The 10,850-nt window shown below is 37.8% G+C and overlaps 1 protein-coding gene across 1 annotated transcript in view; it reads right to left on the reverse strand.

The window, feature by feature from the left end:
* snx20 (sorting nexin 20) overlaps positions 1-8,909 on the reverse strand; it is a 677,202-nt gene extending 668,293 nt beyond the window's left edge. The window contains exon 1 of the mRNA XM_087312675.1: positions 8,455-8,909. The gene's annotated coding sequence lies outside the window, so the exon portion shown is untranslated. The remainder of the gene's footprint in view (positions 1-8,454) is intronic.
* Between the last annotated feature and the right edge of the window lie 1,941 nt (positions 8,910-10,850).

Consider the following 10,850-nt stretch of genomic DNA (forward strand, 5'->3'; position numbering starts at 1 on the left):
TTAATTAACTGAAAGCCACACTGACATTTATTGGATCGCAAGTTACTTGTTAATGGCAATAAATTGCGCGGAGGGAGGAAAAAATATCATTGCTTATTTTACATCAATAATTCGCGGACCTTTAGGTAATGATTATTCATTATTCTCGGCGGTGTTTGTTGAAGAGCTCTCCCTCACAATGCCGCGTATGCAAATGAGCCGTCAGTCGTTGTTCACTCATTAGTGTAATGGTAAAACTAATTCATACCACCTGTAAGGCTGATCGAAATATATGATTGCGAATAAATCTGTTAATTACTCTGGAGAAGCTTCTGGCGCTGGCAGCTCAGACAGGTACACCTGAATACAGTTATTATAATAGAGAGTTTAATTACTGTAATGCTGCACTGTTGTTATTGTGAGGTGTATATGTGGGAACTCAAATAGTGATTCGGTTTTATTATATAAAGGGGTTTATATACAGTAGTGTAATCATGAATAAAGTCACACAGACACTCACCGGCCACTTTATTAGGTACAGCTTACTTGTTCCGGGTTGGACATGCTTTTGATTTCAGACCTGCCTTTATCCTTTGTGATCGATTCAACAAGCTACTGGAAATATTCCTCAGAGATTTTGCTCCATGATAGCATCACGCAGCTCCTGCAGATTTGTTGGCTGCACATCCATGATGCCCGTTCCCCCACATCCTAAAGCTGCTCTATTGGATTGGGCTCTGGTGACTGTGGAGGCCATTTGAGTACAGTGCCTTTCTATCAGCTGGAACCAGTCTGGCCATTCTCCTCTGGCCTCAAGGATTTGCAACCCCAGAACTGCCGCTCACTGGATATTTCCTCTTTGTCGGAGCATTCTCTGTAAACCCTAGAGATGGTTGTGCGTGAAAATCCCAGTAGATCAGCAGTTTCTGAAATACTCAGAGCAGCCAGTCTGGCAGCATCAACCATGCCACATTCAAAGTCCCTTAAATCCCCTTTCTTCCTCATTCTGATGCTCGCTTTGACCTGCAGCAGATCGTCTTGACCATGTCTACATAACTAAATGCAGTGAGCTGCTGCCATGTGATTGGCTGATTAGAAATCTGCGTTAACAACCAGTTAGACAGGTGTACCTAATAAAGTGGCCGGTGAGTGTGTATATCTATATATTGAATAATTGAATAATAATGTCTAAACAGACATGAAAAATATTTCAAATGTTAGTTATTTATTTAATAATAAAATAAATGTAGTATTCTGCAGGTTCACATCCTGTGCTGGTATATTAAAATAAAAATATACTATAAAAAAACTAACTACTATTACAATACTAACTCTGCCCAAGTTTGCTCTAACCAAGCTCAAAACTGTCACGAAGAGCCTCAATCAGGGTCAAATGCTGGTTGAATTAAGGCATGAATATTGAAATTTAGTGCTAGTGAAGTCCTGGGATCGATCAGACGCTGGATGAATATACATTAATATTATCTATTGTTTGTAAATGTTCCAGTATAAGTTTAAAAAAATCTTTGTTAAACGGTAACAAAGCCGCCTATAAATGCAATCAGTTTACATTAATTATTTACTGATCCATTACTGCTTTGGCCTTTTTTTGTCAGTGATTTAACACCTTAAGACAGTGTCATACCGCCACCTACTGTACGGTTTAATTTGACATCATTTATTTTATTTAATTTATATATGTACATACTAAATACACACAATAAATGAATATAAACTTTTTTGGGATGTGATAAATCATGATTAATTGTTTCACAGTACTAAAAAAAAAATATTTTCAATGCATATTTGGCCTGTCATTGTTTTGGAGAAACTAAACGGTCACCTAAAAGCTTAATTTAAAGCAGGGCTTAATTTTTTTTTTTTTTTTTTTTATATGAAGAGCCAAAAAACAAACTTGACTGAGGGCCGATGCTAAATATATCAAGCGGTACAAAGTTTTCATATAATAATTCCACTCCAATAATTTCCTGGTTCATTTAAAATGATAACGCATATTAAGCTTATGAACAAATCCATTATATGATTTAACATTTAATAATAAGTCTATTGTAATAAAAACATGTCTAACATTGTGGATTTTAATGCAGAATACACTCGCTCAAGCTGCACCTGTTTTCATTCACAACATTTAATTGAAACGTTTAATTCAAGCTTGTTTTTTTGCATCTTAAAAATAAAACTAAGAAATGAAACGTTACGTTACATTAGAAATGACAATGTGAATCAAAACCATTAACCCCAACCCTCCCCAAAATTCTCCTTCTCTTCACTGATGCAATGATGGTCCAGATGAAAGTTAACAGGCCCAAACTTTGGCCCACCAGCCCTAGTTGGGGCATCTTTGGTTTAGAGCTGGGATTTTTATATATATATATATATATATATATATATATATATATATATATATATATATATATATATATATATATATATATATATATATATATATATATATATATATATATATATATATATATATATATATATATATATATATATATTCTTCTTTTTTTAAATATTTCCCAAATGATGTTTACCACAGCCAGGACATTTTTACAGTATGTCTAATAATATTTTTTTTTCTTCTGGAGAAAGTCTTGATTGTTTTATTTCGGCTAGAATAAAAGCAGTTTTAAATTTTTTAATAACTATTTTAAGGTCAATTATTAGCCCTTTTTAAGCTATACATTTTTGATAGTCTACAGAACAAACCATCGTTATATAATAACTTGCCTAATTACCCTAACCTGCCTAGTTAACCTAATTAACCAAGTGAAGTCAATGTATAGAAGTGTCTTGAAAAATATCTAGAGTAATATTATTGACTGTCATCATGGCAAAGAGAAAATAAATCAGTTATTAGAGGTGAGTTATTACAACTATTACGATTAGAAATGTGCTATAAAAAATCTAAACAGAACATTGGGGAAAAAATAAACAGGGGGGGGGGGGGGGGCTAATATTTCTGACTTCAACTGTATGTTGAAATGAAATGTAAATGCTACATAATAAATCAAATCAATTGCCTTCGGCTAAACTACAGTACAGTTTTGCTAATGGATTTTTTTGGCTATCATTGTTTTGAATAATCTAATGAGACCATAAACTTAAATGGTCGCCTAAATGTTTAATTATCATGATTGACTGGTCTTGGTTTAGAGCTAAATCGGAGGTGTTTATTTTATCTTCAAGCATCTCTCACACACACACACGCGCTCTCTTCTCTGTACACTACGCTGCCTCTGCTCCGCCAGCGATGCTCACGCGATGCCTCCTGAAGTCTCAGTCACTCAGTTGCCAGCAGCTTGCCAATTGTGTGAACATATTCGCTGTCAGAGCGGCTCTGGCTGTCTCTTTGGCTGCCGCGCTGGCGATCAGACCGCGATCTGACAGGCCTGCCACTCTGATGACTTCCTCAGGCCCCGGCACTGGTGGAAAAGAGCAGTCAGACGCGCCGCTGTCCCGTCCCGTCAGCCGCTGAGGATGATGCGGGACGAGGACAGCACCAGCCGGGGTCTCGACCTCAGGAGCCCCCGCAGCCACACGAGCGTCAGGGCCCATCAGCAGACGGATCCGTCCCGCTCTTATCCTGAGCAGACGGACTCTGATGTGAACACTCGCTGTCCGCTTCTGCTATCATCAATGACGCTCTGAGTAACAGCGTACAAAACTGACCTCGTCACCAGCGATGATGATGATGACAAAACACAGAGAGACACACAGGAGGAGGACGCAAGCATGAGGTTCACGAACTGTGCACAAACCTGCAAGACAAACTGAGGAATGTTAGGGAAATGTGCACACGTTTAGTTTTGTACCATTACCATTGACATGCTGCAGCTTAAAAACACATGCAAATAGAAAAAACACCTGCAAATCATCGTTGATTATGATGACAAAATAGTCAAAGACATGCCAGATCAGAAGAATGTTACAGAAATGTGCACGTGTTTATACCATTAAAACATCCCAGCAAGAAGTTTTGTTTTTTATAAGATGTCTAATAGATGTCTACACAGTCGTCTTGCTTAAACCAAAGGCTAAATTTGGGCTGTCGGTGAAAATAGAATAGGCCAAAACTAGACTAGTCATCAATTAAACACAAATGAATGACTGCACATATAAAGTCTGTCTGATCTGTCTATTTGACGTCTAGTTTTGGGTTATTCTTAGACATCTATTAGATATCTAATATATCCACATCACCCTGCAGCCCAAGACCGGTTACTCACTGAAGCTAAGCAGGGCTGAGCCTGGTCCCTACCTGGATGGGAGGCCACTAGGGAACACTAGGTTGCTGTTGGAAGTGGTGTTAGTGAGGCCAGCAGGGGGCGCTCAACCTGTGGTCTGTGTGAGTCCTAATGCCCCAGTAAAAGTGAAGGGGACACTACACTGTCAGTGGGCGTTGTCTTTCGGATGAGATGTTAAATCGAGGTCCTGACTCTCTGTGCTCATTAAAAATCCCATGGCACTTCTCGTAAAAGAGCAGGGGTGTAACCTCGATGTCCTGGCCAAAGTCCCTCTATCGGCCCTTACGATCATGGCCTCCCAATCATCCCCTTCCACCGAATTGGCTCTATCACCGTCTCTACACTCCACCAATAGCTGGTGTGTGGTGAAGCACTGGCGCCGTTGTCCTGTGGCTGCCGTCGCATCATCCATGTGGATGCTGCACACTGGTGGTGGTGTGAAGAGACCCCCCCCTCATGATTGTGAAGCACTTTGGGTGTATGGCCATACACAATAAATGCACTATATAAATACACATTACATTACATAGATTTTTACTGACCGCCCAAGTTTAGCCTTGTTTTAGCCAAGCTGTCTGCATTTAGATGTCTAATACAGTGTTTCTCAACTGGTGGATTTTGGGTCGCGGAAACATTTTCAGTGAGTGTGAGGTAAAAAAAACAACAACAACAAAAGTTTAATTTTTAACTTATTTTGCTTATACCAGACTTTTACTTTGAAATGCGCACGCGACAACCCTACCGTTTGAAATGTGAAATTTTATTTAATTATAGCAACAAATATGTTGAAGCGCAAGCATTACCCTGAATATGTAAAGTGTGGATTTACATATATTGAGGACAAAAAAGACTTAAAGTCTCATTGTGTCATATGTAGTGAGGTGCTCTAATAGCAGAGCATGAAACCTTCTAAATTAAAACAACATTTAGAAACCAGACAACATGTTTTATTAACAGTTCAGTTCATGGTTACTGAACCGTTATCCTAACCAATGTTTACAGTATTTGTCGTTTTTACTTTGTAATATTATGATTTATGTTATGATAAATAATATAATGATTTTTTTTCTTATGATTTATCTGTCACTACTTGTTTATGTTAACAAATAAATACAAATTAATTATAATTCCTAAAATTGTATTATAGTCCCTAAAAAATTGGGTTGCGGCTTGATGACCATGTACATAAAAATATGGGTCCCATGGCCAAACCAGTTGAGAATCCCTGGTCTAATAGACATCTATTAAACACAAAAGAGTTTGCTGGGTATGTTGCAACTTCAGAAAACAGATGCAAATCAGCGATGATGTTGATGGGGATGATGATGATGATGATGACAAAACACCAAAAGACATGCAAGAGGAGAACACAAACATGGGGTTCACTATCAGGGCACAAACCTGCAAGACAAACTGTTTGAGGAAAGTTGTGGAAATGTGCACACGTTTAGTTATGTACCATTAAAATATCCCAGCAAGCATTTTTTGTTTTTAAAAAGATGTCTAATAGACATCTAAAAGTTGTCTTGGTTAAAACAAGGATAAATTTGAGCTTTCAGTGAAAATAGAATAGGCCATATATATATATATATATATATATATATATATATATATATATATATATATATATATATATATATAATTACCATAATATTTTAAATGTGTTACACCTGATTTAATTAGATTTGTTTTAGCTGGTATATAATGTGTTTTTGTTTAGTACAGCATATTATTTGCAATAAATAATTAAACTGAACAGTTCAGCCTCTGATGTTTCATTGACAGTTTTATTAATCCCTAAGAAATGATTGACTTGGATTTAAGTTGCTTCGATTTAAAAATGAAAATAGTAAAAAAATAGCTTAGATGTAGCTAAGCTACTTTTGTTATGTAGCTTTTAGCTTAGCTTGCAACAATTCCCAGGGGGTAGCTTTTAGCGTAGTAATTTAGCTTCATTTTAAGTAGAGTAACTAATAGTTTAGCTCATTACATTTTTTAAGTAGCTTGCACAACACTGCTTATATATATGTATATATATATGTATATGTATGTATGTATATATATATATATATATATATATATATATATATATATATATATATATATATATATATATATATATATATATATATATATATATATAAAGGATAGTTCTTCATTTTTAAACAAACTATTTACTCCCACTCACTTTCATTTGGTTTATTTCCTTCTTTTATAGAGGCGTACGTACCTGAAATTAGGTTAAAATTGTATTTTATTTATTTTTTTAAATGAGGCAGGGAGCCTTTAACGCTGTTATCTGAACTTTTTGTTTGTTTATTTATTCGGATATTGACATCGCAGTGCGCTAGTAAGGTGATTGGTTTCTAATTGTGGTCAGCAGGTGCAAAATACCGCGAAAATACAGGAAGTGCTTTCTACGCACTTTTCACAGCATGGTCGCGTTTATCGGAGGATTTATCAACGTGGACAGCGGCGCAGAGGATGAGACGACAAGGAGAACTTTAACAAAGGAACATAGAATTATTTTTAAAGTAGAGTTTATCGTGAAATTGTCCAGAAAACTTGGCTTTTATTCGTTGTCGAGGGCTTTGTAAAACGAACGACTGCCAGAAAGACGCCGATCTGCTCTGCACTTCTTGCTCCTGGACCCGTGAGTAACTTACATTCTGATTCCTGTTTGTTGATATTTTTATTTATTTATTTATTTATTTAATGTTTGGCTCTTATAAAAGCCAGTTTACATTCACAGATTTCCTAATTATCAACATTTACACATAACAACGTTGAGTTCAGTAAAGCCACGTTTCCTGTTTTCCTTTTGTAATATTGCTCTAATTATCAGTTCATCTGCTATTCGTGCTTTTGAAATCGTTAAATTATTTTAAAAAATGCAGGTTTACAATTTAATATTATTATGTATGCTTATTAAAAAGGAGGGGGCTTCAAGTTCATTGTCACAAAAACATAAAATACATCAATTTTGACTTTTGTATTTACAAATAATTAAACAGAAAACTCTTGATTAATGTGAAAATCCATCCATCCAAACGTAAAAGTCTTACCATGAATATCTATCTTTCCAATAATGTATTTACAAACATAAGCAGTGCTGTTTTCAGGTCAGTGTTTGATGTGGAATGTGAGGTCAGAGGTCAGCTGTGTGCTTTAATGAATGCTTATTAACTGTGCTTTCCTGCTGGGTTATTTGACAATATTTGGGCTTTTAGTAGAGACTGACAGGATCAACTGCAGGTGTGTATGTGTGTGTGTTGGTACACTTCTGTATAATATAGCTTATTAGGAGCTGAAAATGTATACAACGATGCTCAGGTAGGCTAGTTTTATATTGGTTTATGTGTTAGATTTATTAATCTCTTTAAAAATGATTAGTTTGGATGTTTGTATGTAATCAGTATTACAGGACTAAATCTGTGAACCGGATTAAACTGTTCCCTGTTGTAAGTCTGCTTGTGTTTAACAGCTCGAGCTGTCTGTGTTCACTGTTTTCCTAACTTTTTGGGGACCAGTGTCCCCACAAGTACAGCAATACCAGTAAAGTTTTCTGTATTTGTGTGCAATGTGCATTCAGTGTGTGCGCACGCGTGTTCAGTATTTGTGTTAACCTCAGTTCAGTGTGAGTTCAATGTGTGTGAACGTTTAGTGTGTATGTTAATGTCCATTCAGTGTGTGTGCGTTAAAGTCTGTTCAATGTGTGTGTGTGTGAGTTCAGTGTGAATTCAGTGTGTGTGATGTGGAATGTGAGGTCAGAGGTCAGCCTGGTGCCCGTCTGAAGGCTGATTAACTCTGCTGGTTGGTTTGCCTCCTGTAGAGAGTGGCAGCGAGAGCCGCGTCACACACACACACACACACACACACACCACACTATACTGCTTTAATACTGTCAGTCTGAGTGTGTGCTGTTTATTTAATTAGATTTAGAGGAATTCCAGGAGTGTGTGAGTGTGTTGAGAGAGCTTCCTGCTGAGTGAACCCAGAGAACCACCGTCATCATGATAGTTATGAGAACTATATCAGCAGACAACTCATCCAACACATCTGATTCATATACACTCACCGGCCACTTTATTAGGTACTAGGTCCTTACTCAGGTAGGCTGTGGCGTTAACACCATACTCAATTGGTACTGATGGACCCAAAGTGTGCCAAGAAAATCTCCCCCTCACCATTACACCACCACCACCAGCCTGAACCGCTGATACAAGGCAGGATGATCCATGCTTTCATGTTGTTGAGGCCAAATTGTGAGCCGAGCATCCGAATGTGTCAGCAGAAATGGAGACTCATCAGAGCAGCAACATTTCTCCAATCTTCTATTGTCCAGTTTTGGTGAGTCTGTGTGAATTGTAGCCTCAGTTTCCTGTTCTTAGCTGACAGGAGCGGCACCCGGTGTGCTCTTCTGCTGCTGTAGCCCATCCGCCTCAAGGTTGGACGTGTTGTGTGTTCAGAGATGCTCTTCTGCAGAGCTCGGTTGCTTATTTGAGTTACTGTCGCCTTTCTATCAGCTGGAACCAGTCTGGCCATTCTCCTCTGGCCTCATCAACAAGGCATTTGCGCCCACAGAACTGCCGCTCGCTGGATATTTCCTCTTTGTCGGAGCATTCTCTTTAAACCCTAGAGATGGTTGTGCGTGAAAATCCCAGTAGATCAGCAGTTTCTGAAATACTCAGAGCAGCCCGTCTGGCAGCAACAACCATGCCACGTTCAAAGTCTCTTAAATCCCCTTTCTTCCCCATTCTGATGCTCCATTTGAACCGCAACAAATCGTCCTGACCATGTCTACATGCCGAAATGCAGTGAGTTGCTGCCATGTGATTGGCTGATTAAAAATATGTGATTTATAAACATTTACTATTAATACATATTAAATAAATAATTAAAATTAAATAAATGCTAATATTAAATATTAATATGAACTAATAATTGGGTGAGGCAGTGGTGCAGTAGGTACTAGTGCTGTTTCCTCACAGCAAGAAGGTTGCCAGTTCGAGCCTCGGCACAGTTGGCGTTTCTGTGTGGAGTTTGCATGTTCTCCCTGTGTTCACGTGGGTTTCCTCCGGGTGCTCCAGTTTCCCCCACAGTCCACAGACTGTGCGGTACAGGTGAATTGGGTAGGCTAAATTGTCCGTAGAGTATGAGTGTGTGTGTTTGAATGTGTGCTTGAATTTCCCAGAGATGGGTTGCGGCTGGAAGGGCATCCGCTGCGTAAAAACTTGCTGGATAAGTTGGCGGTTCATTCCACGGTGGCGACCCCGGATTAATAAAGAGACTAAGCCGACAAGAAAATAAATGAATGAACTAATAATTATTAAAATATTACTAATAATGCAAATTACACATTATTAGTAATATTTTAATATTTAATAATATTCCAATCATGTTAAGATTTTATTAAAAAGTTCAGTCTTATGCATTATTATAAATAATTAAAAATATAAGAGACTTGAGTGAAAATTCCTACTTATATTGGATTTATTAGAGTTATTAGCTTTGGGTAAAATATTAATATTTGTTTTGTTTTATAAAGAGCTGAAAGCATTTCTTCTATTCTAATTAAAAACATTTGCGTTTAGCTGACAGCTGCTGGTCAGTATATTAACAGAAGCCTTTATTTGTTGTGATATTAAATCAGGGTTATTTCAGCAAATATTGATTTCTTAACTCTTCTGAAGTTGAAACGTTGCTATTGCGTTGTCTAAACATGCATATAAACATCCCTGAAAACATGACCTTATATAAATAAATCATATCGCTCATTCATTCAATTTCTTTTCGGCTTATCAGGGTTCACCACAGCAGAATGAACTGCCAACTATTCCAGCACATGATTTACACAGTGGCTGCCCTTCCAGCTGGTACCTAAGATTGGGAAACACCCATACACACTCATTCACACACATATACATTATGGACAATTTAGCCTACCCAAATTACCCTATAGTGCATGTGTTTGGACTGTGGGGAAAACCGGAGCACCCGGAGGAAACCCACCCCAACACGAAGAGAACATGCAAACTCCACATAGAAATGCCAGCTGACCCAGCTGAGACTGGAACCAGCGACCTTCTTGCTGTGAGGCTACAGTGCTAACCACTGAGCCACTGCGCCGCCTTTATTATTATTATTATTGTTTTAAAGTAGACCGCGATCAGTGAGAGATTTGTGGATGTGCGCTTCACGTCTCTGCTCTCTGCTTTCTTGGATAAACAGCTTTGGCTGATCTCGTCAGCTAAAGGCGATCCTTGCCTGAAAATCAGCTTTGCGGCTTCGCTTGTTCCTCATAATCAAGCGTCATCTCTTACCCTCAGATAATATTTGCTTTGCCTTTTTCTTCACCAAATCTTATTAGCCATCTGGGATCCGTTTTTTTTTTTTTTACACCACAATCAATTTCAATGAGCGGAAATTAGATGAGAGCTTTATGTATTTGACAAATAGATAATTGGCCTTACTTAACCCTGACCTTAAAGTGCCACTTTGTCAGAGTATAATCTGCTCAGAATTATTGAAGCATTCAATTACCCAGATTAAATGACACAAGCCTGCAAACAGACAGCACGTCTCTCTCTCTCTCTCTCT

The sequence above is a fragment of the Danio rerio genome, chromosome 25 (assembly GCF_052040795.2).
Source record: "Danio rerio strain M-AB ecotype USA chromosome 25, GRCz13ab, whole genome shotgun sequence".
In the NCBI taxonomy this organism is placed as follows: domain Eukaryota; kingdom Metazoa; phylum Chordata; class Actinopteri; order Cypriniformes; family Danionidae; genus Danio; species Danio rerio.